At 41.4% G+C, this 6975-nt stretch overlaps 1 protein-coding gene across 1 annotated transcript in view; it reads left to right on the top strand.

The window, feature by feature from the left end:
- The first annotated feature begins 460 nt into the window (after positions 1–460).
- LOC145415296 (mitochondrial outer membrane protein SLC25A46-like) overlaps positions 461–6975 on the top strand; it is a 232621-nt gene continuing 226106 nt past the window's right edge. The window contains exon 1 of the mRNA XM_080284571.1: positions 461–725. The gene's annotated coding sequence lies outside the window, so the exon portion shown is untranslated. The remainder of the gene's footprint in view (positions 726–6975) is intronic.

Below are 6975 nucleotides of genomic sequence, written 5' to 3'. Positions count from 1 at the left end.
TCAATAATTGGGGTTGAAATGTCAACCTTGCGAAATGGAGCTTACATACAACAAACATCTTTCCTTAACGAAACTATATCGAGGTTACTCCGCTTCACTCACGTGGACTGTTTTTAAGTAAATGATCACAGTGGTGCCAGATCACTTCAAACCCTCGTGCCCCTGTAACACGCGGGAGTGTTGGCAGATGTACATACTTTTACAACAGTAAATAAGGGATAACGAGACTTACATGTCATCCCTGAAAATTCCGACCGTGTTCAGTTCGCCATTTGTTTAATTTCGTTCTCCCCACCGGCCTCATGACATTTCATATGGATCTTCATATTGTATGATTTAGCTAATAGAATAAGCCAAATAAAATCAGCCTACTCTTCGAACTGAACACACTTGAAATTGGAAGCGAAAAAAGAGGTTCGTCATTGATGTAGTCTGTCGAACCTTCCCAGCACGTCCTCTAGTCAGCTGTGAATCGTCTGCAGCTCACAAGGTTGTTGTGGTTTGGGCCACCTGAGTGTTCGCGGTGGATTCTACATCATTGCCCTGATTGTTTCCATATTTCGTTTGCGTAGTTGCCCATCAAGACTGCTTCAGGCCAAGACAGCAAAGTTAATTTGCCTGGTTTAGTAGTCAAATGTGCTCATGTGGTATCCCTTACATTCCTGAAAGCTGATTTAAGCAGCCTCATATTTACCTCGTGAGAAAAGATCTCCAAAAATTACCCGGTAAGTTAGCCATACTGACCCAGCAGTTTGCCAGTCCATGATATGATTGCTAGAACAGAAATCACTACAACTTACAACGAATTTATTTATTTTTTCCGTGTACCGCCACACCGTACATAGGTGTGGCCAGCGGCGTAAGATTGCCAGGGAGGGGATGGGGCACAGGTGCCAATTGAATCCTCCCCCTCACCATTAGCGAAAGCAGTGTCCATTTACTTTTCCCACTGCTATCATCTGTCAGGCTATAAAAGTATCGATTACATTTATTGATAGACTTTACAGAAGTTCCTTTTCCTTCACCTTTATCATTCTTTTTCAGTGTCTGCCCTCCCTTCGTATTTCACTCATCCTCCTCTTCACTTTATTACACTTCTTTCCCTTTCCGGTGGCTTTACATTGTGTGACAAGCCTACTGGTGCCCTATAGGCCAGGAAACCATTTGCACTGTTGGGTTGTAACCATATTACCAACCCATATGTGTGTTCCCACACATCAGCAAATGGGTTGGTGGAAGGTTAATGCCAGACAAATGGCCACCCTTTGTGGGACCATGGCATGTAGCAATAGATAGATCTGCTTATGGGTGTGAAATTCTTCTTGACGTGATACGTCATAGTGCATTTTGTGTTTGAGATTCTTTTTTCAAAGTGTCATTGTTGATTAACCTAAGCAATATGTCTGTATGCTGAAGCGTAATACTATACTTAAGGTACAATCAGTTGTAACGCAAAAAAGTTTTTGCCACCTCTAATATGATGCTGAGAATTAGTCACCAGTGTAATGATCAAAATTTAGATACTTCCAGTGTAATGCCGAGAACTTTAGAGATTATAGAAAAATAGGGTAGCGTGATCTTATTTGAGAATGTATGGCTTTACGAGAAATGAGGTAGTGTGATCTCATCAGAGAGGACATGAGTAGCTAGATATTAGCACACCTTGCAGGCCACTCAACCTCGTCTGTACCACTCCTTGAAGGATAACTAAATTCAAACTCAAAATGACTTAACCTAAGATTTACTATATATTAAGAACTGAGATACAGATTACTCTTCAAACTGGGAATGATACAAAACAAAATATAATGAGGATCTATATCAACAGAGATATGAATCTTCTATCTACTGCCAGACGCCACAATCCCGCAAGGGGTGGCCATTTTACTTTGAGTTATTTGTTTTACGTGGAGGGGCACTAACCCTCCACCAACCCACTTGTTGACATGAAGGGAGCACATATGATTTGGTTATATGGTTACCACCCAGCATTGTAAATGGTTTCTTGGCTTACAGGAAACCATTTGGCATGTCACTCAATGTAAAGCCACCTGTAAAGGAAAGAAAAGCAATAAGAAATGACTGGAAAGATGGGAGAAATAGGAAGAGAGGAGGGCAGGCACAGAAAAAGAATGATAAAGGCTAAGGAAGAAGTAGGCAGCATTACATCAAGTGAGTGGATGATGGTTGCCACACTTCTCAAACAGACTATTCAAAGAATACTGTTACACTTTTCAGAAATATGAATCTTCACGAACTAAATTAATATTCAATAATGAGGATTTACAGTATAACTCCAGAATTATCTTTACACACTAGATGAATATCCCAAGAATACTGATACGTATGAATATAGTCCCGTGGTCTCTGATGGACTCGTTGGGAAGGAGCCTAAAGTTTATCACCAAAGAATATTCTCTAAGACTTAAATACATGATATTTGAAGAATCTTGTACAAACTAGACACAATAATCAAAGGAACCAGTAATCACATGGACCGTAATCAAATGGACCAGCCGATATTTTCTTTAATTCCATGACCTAAAAAGGGGGGGGGGGGATGATTTAGTGTGTTTGAGGTTAGGTCGTGGCTAGAACGCTCGAATCCTTGGAATGCGAGCCACGGACCTCCATAACTCCCGTCTGTGAACGACATGGAGAGGAACAGCGATCTCATTATGCAGTACAAGAGGGATGAGGGACAATATTACCACTCTAACTCATGAATGTATACGATTACTTAATACATGAGGGAGAAAAGGGGGGGGGAGGTGAGAGAGTTTGGGCACTAACCTGCAATGAGGAGGAGCTGGCGGTTGTGCTGTCCCCCTGCCTTTTTATAAGCATCACAAACAGTATTTGGGAATTGGCTAAAACCTTAACTGATTATTTTATACTGTTATCGATTCTCTAGGATCTTCAAAGAACACAAAAGATAAGTTTGCACTCAGCACATGCAGAAAAGTGACTTACGATGTTGAAATTTTTGTCATGAGCGTACAGGAACTTTAATCATAATGAAGCCAAATTAATTAGGAATTCAAACAGTTTTATTACCCACATCGGTTTATGCCTACGTGACTGCAAACGCAACTCCAATAACATGAATTTCGCGCTTCATCAATGACTCTCCTCAATCATATCTCAGATAACTCTCAATTCTCCACTGCATAGTTCAAAAAGGGGAATACTATTAACAGTGACATATAAATCTCTAGATCAAAATACGGAGGATGACATTCGCAATTATTAATTCCTACTAAAATTTCCGCGGTTTTACGTCTTTGTTAATAACAGCTGGTTCATATGTATAAACATTAGTCATATCCACACCAGAACAATTGCAGAATCATGTTCAGATTATGAATATCAACTAAGACTAAAATTGAATATAGATCTTAACGGTTAAATAATGAGCTATACCTAACAACCATACTTAAGCTTAAGATTACACTTACAATACTAGCTCACACCAACTTACACTAGTACTTGGCACTACACAGTTACAGTTACTGTAGTAAGCTCTCCCAAATCCTGCATACTATTCTCTTGTTAGAAGTACTGTGTACGGTACAAGAATAATAATTATAGTATTATTATGGTGTAATTTCTGGTTAAATAGTTTAAAATAGGGACTAAAATAGGTGACTGTCCATACAAATAATCTAGGTGCGAAGGATAAGGCTGAAGGAAGTTAACCCAATAAGTGTGGACTTTTTAAAATTCAAATCATCATTAACAATTTTTTTTTTTTTTTCTAGCTGATAATAAGACTTTTTGAGCTACATGAGGGGCCTTTCTTTAATGGAATAAGATAGTCTGGTAACAGCAGAAGTAAAATAGATGCCACCTAAATTTAGCTAAGTGACTGAGGGGAGGCTAAATGGCAACCAAGATCTGGACTGTAGGATGCTGTTTTCATGGTTAGGTTGGCTTCTGCAAGTGTAGACTTGATTTGCATAGCAGCTGCTGTGCTGTTTGTGTGTCTACACTATTATTTTCTGCAGTTGATAATGTCAGAATTGTGAATTTCCAACTTTTTCAGCACATTCCATATATACCGGTATATTGTGATTAGCTAGCATTTTATAAATAGGAAAACCATAGCTCTTTTCTGTAATAGTCAGTGGGGGAATATAATATAAAAATCTTGTTAAGTTTCTACCAGTGAAATAAAGTGGGTCCTCGGTTTAATGTAATCCTTTACACCTGACTGCAGACATAATGGCCCCTTGACCCTATCAGACAACTTTTGTTGTATACCGTACTGAACCAAGGTCTGGTGTTGGGAGTGCATCTGGCAACCTACTGGACAAATTTGTTAACCTGCCACGTCCTGGCAGATTTTTCACCAGTGACCCCCTCCCCTCTCAATCCTGGCTGATTTTCGAAGTTTTTTTTTTTTTTTTTTCCCTAAAATCTCCACCTTTTAATAGAAACATCAAAAATTCAGAGAGAAAATGCTCACCTGAGGTTCTAAAAGCCCTGTACAGGTGACCCTCCCTCACCTGGTACCGTGTTCTCTGGTGCCGCGCTCCAGAGAAGACATTTTCTATGGAAGGGGTAACCATTCCAAACCACTCAGAATAGGTACCGTAGATATTTATTTACCTGGTACAAATTTATATGTAGTACAAGAGTATATTGGTTTTCACACAATAATATAGGCAATATAAGTGTTGTTTTACTCACCAAACACATCAACACACTGCACCTTCCTTGGCGACATTACCTCCTCATCACCTCTGCACATTTCTTCCTCTAACGCCATATAACATTTGTCCTCCACATCGGGAATCTCTTTCTGAATTTTGTCGTCGGAGAGACTGTAGCGTGACATGTCTTTACTTGCCAGGTCACTGCTAACAGGTAAGTTGCCGAGAAAATGGCATGGGGGGGGGTAGCGCAAGCCCAGGCAGCGTCGCCACCTGGCGACAGGTAGAGGAAGGTCTCCCACATATGCCTACCAAAAATCACCCACGAAACTTGAAAATTGTGCAAATGACAGACCTCGCAATTGCAAAACGGGAAAACACGTTGTCAGGAGTCACAGTGACAAAACGTCCACCTGTATCTACGTTGACAGGACTTGGCAGGTTAAGTACTGTGCTGAACCCAGACCAAGTATTGCCTCTTGATGTATTTTTAGTTATTATCCCTTGAAGTGTGGACCAGCATTAGTTTTTTATTGCTTATTGCTTTTGTATAACAAGGAACACAGGTCAAATCCATCTTTTGCTGATCTTCCATGGGGTGCCTACCAGGCTGTTTTTCATATACTGTACTGTAGCCTACATATCGGTACCAACTCTAGATCTGGTATAGCAGGTCCCCATCGAACATCTTACGGTATAACGGTTGGGTAGACCATCTGCTTTTTCCCCGAGTTACCATCATCCACTCACTTGATGTAGTGCTGCCTACTTCTTCCTTATCCTTTATCATTCTTTTTCTGTGCCTGCCCTCTTCTCTTCCTATATCTCCCCTCTTTCCTGTCACTTCTTATTGCTCTTCTTTCCTTTACGGGTGGGTTTACATTGAGTGACAAGCCAAATGGTTTCCTGTAAGCCAAGAAACCATGTACAGCGCTGGGTGGTAACCATAAAACCAACCCATATGTGCTCCCTATGTGTCAACAAGTGGGTTGGTGGAGGGTTAGTGTCCCTCCCCATAAAACCAATAACTCAAAGTCAATGGCCACCTTGTAAGGGATTATGGCGTCTAGCAATAGATAGATAGTCCATTGTACAGTAACGAGTTCTTACTGTAATGTCTATCTATCTATCTATCTATTGCCAGACGCCTCAATCCCGTTTGGGGTGGCCACAAACAAATCGCCTCCAAGTCGCCCTGTCCCCTGCCATTTCACTGCCCTGCTCCCAACTCACACCCCCCTCTCTCATATACCTCTCCACCCCATCCCTCCATCTCATCCTCGGCCTCCCCCTCCCTCTTCCCCCCCCCACCTCACTCACATACACTCTCTTCATCAGTCTTTCACCCTCCATCCTCTCCACATGGCCAAACCACCTCAGTGTGTTCCTCCTAATGCTTCCTATCACATCCACATCAACACCACAACGCTCCTTTATATCCTCATTCGTCAGCCTGTCTCTCCATGTGACTCCACAGGCTCCTCTTAAATAACTCATTTCCACTTCTCTCACTCTTGACTTGTGTCCTTCCAACAACGTCCAAGCTTCACTTCCGTACGTTAGAGTTGGTATCACAATACTGTCATGTAGTAACTTTTTCACTTCCATGCTCACTTCCCTGTTTCTTATCACTGCTTTCAAAGAACCAGCAACCTTTCTTCCCTGCTGTACCCTTTCAAGCACTTCACCCTCCAAACCTCCATCCTTACTCATCACACTACCCAAGCACTTAAATGTACTCACATTTTCCAATTCCTCACCATCCAACCTCGCTGTACATTCACTGACTTCACCTCTCTCAGAGACCATCACTTTACTCTTCCCTACATTCACCTTTAGATTCTGTTTCTTACACACTCTCTCAAACCCATCCACCAAGCCTTGCAGCTCCTCTTCGTCTTCACTCAACAACACAGTATCATCTGCAAACAACAGTACAGGGAGTTTCCAAACACTATCCTCTCTCACCAGGGCCACTCCAACATCCATTACCCTACCTTGTACCTCTTTTATTACCCCATCCATGTACAGATTGAACAACTATGGAGACATGACACATCCCTGTTTCAAACCAACTTTCAAAGAGAAAAATTCACTTAGTTCACCATCCACACGCACTGCAGCCTTCGCACCATCGTACATACTCTTCACAGCATTCAACAACTTCCCATCTACTCCATATATTCTTAACACTTTCCACAATTCTTGTCTATCCATCCTGTCATATGCTTTCTCCAGATCCATGAAAGCCGCATACAGCTTCTTTCCCTTCTCTAGAAACTTTTCCACTAAAGATCTAAGAATGAATATCTGATCTACA

This window comes from Coenobita brevimanus, chromosome 102, assembly GCF_032717465.1.
Source record: "Coenobita brevimanus isolate Jiangsu-jjx chromosome 102, ASM3271746v2, whole genome shotgun sequence".
NCBI lineage: Eukaryota > Metazoa > Arthropoda > Malacostraca > Decapoda > Coenobitidae > Coenobita > Coenobita brevimanus.
The sequence above is the reverse complement of the archived record's forward strand: the minus strand, read 5'-3'. Positions and strand labels throughout refer to the sequence as shown.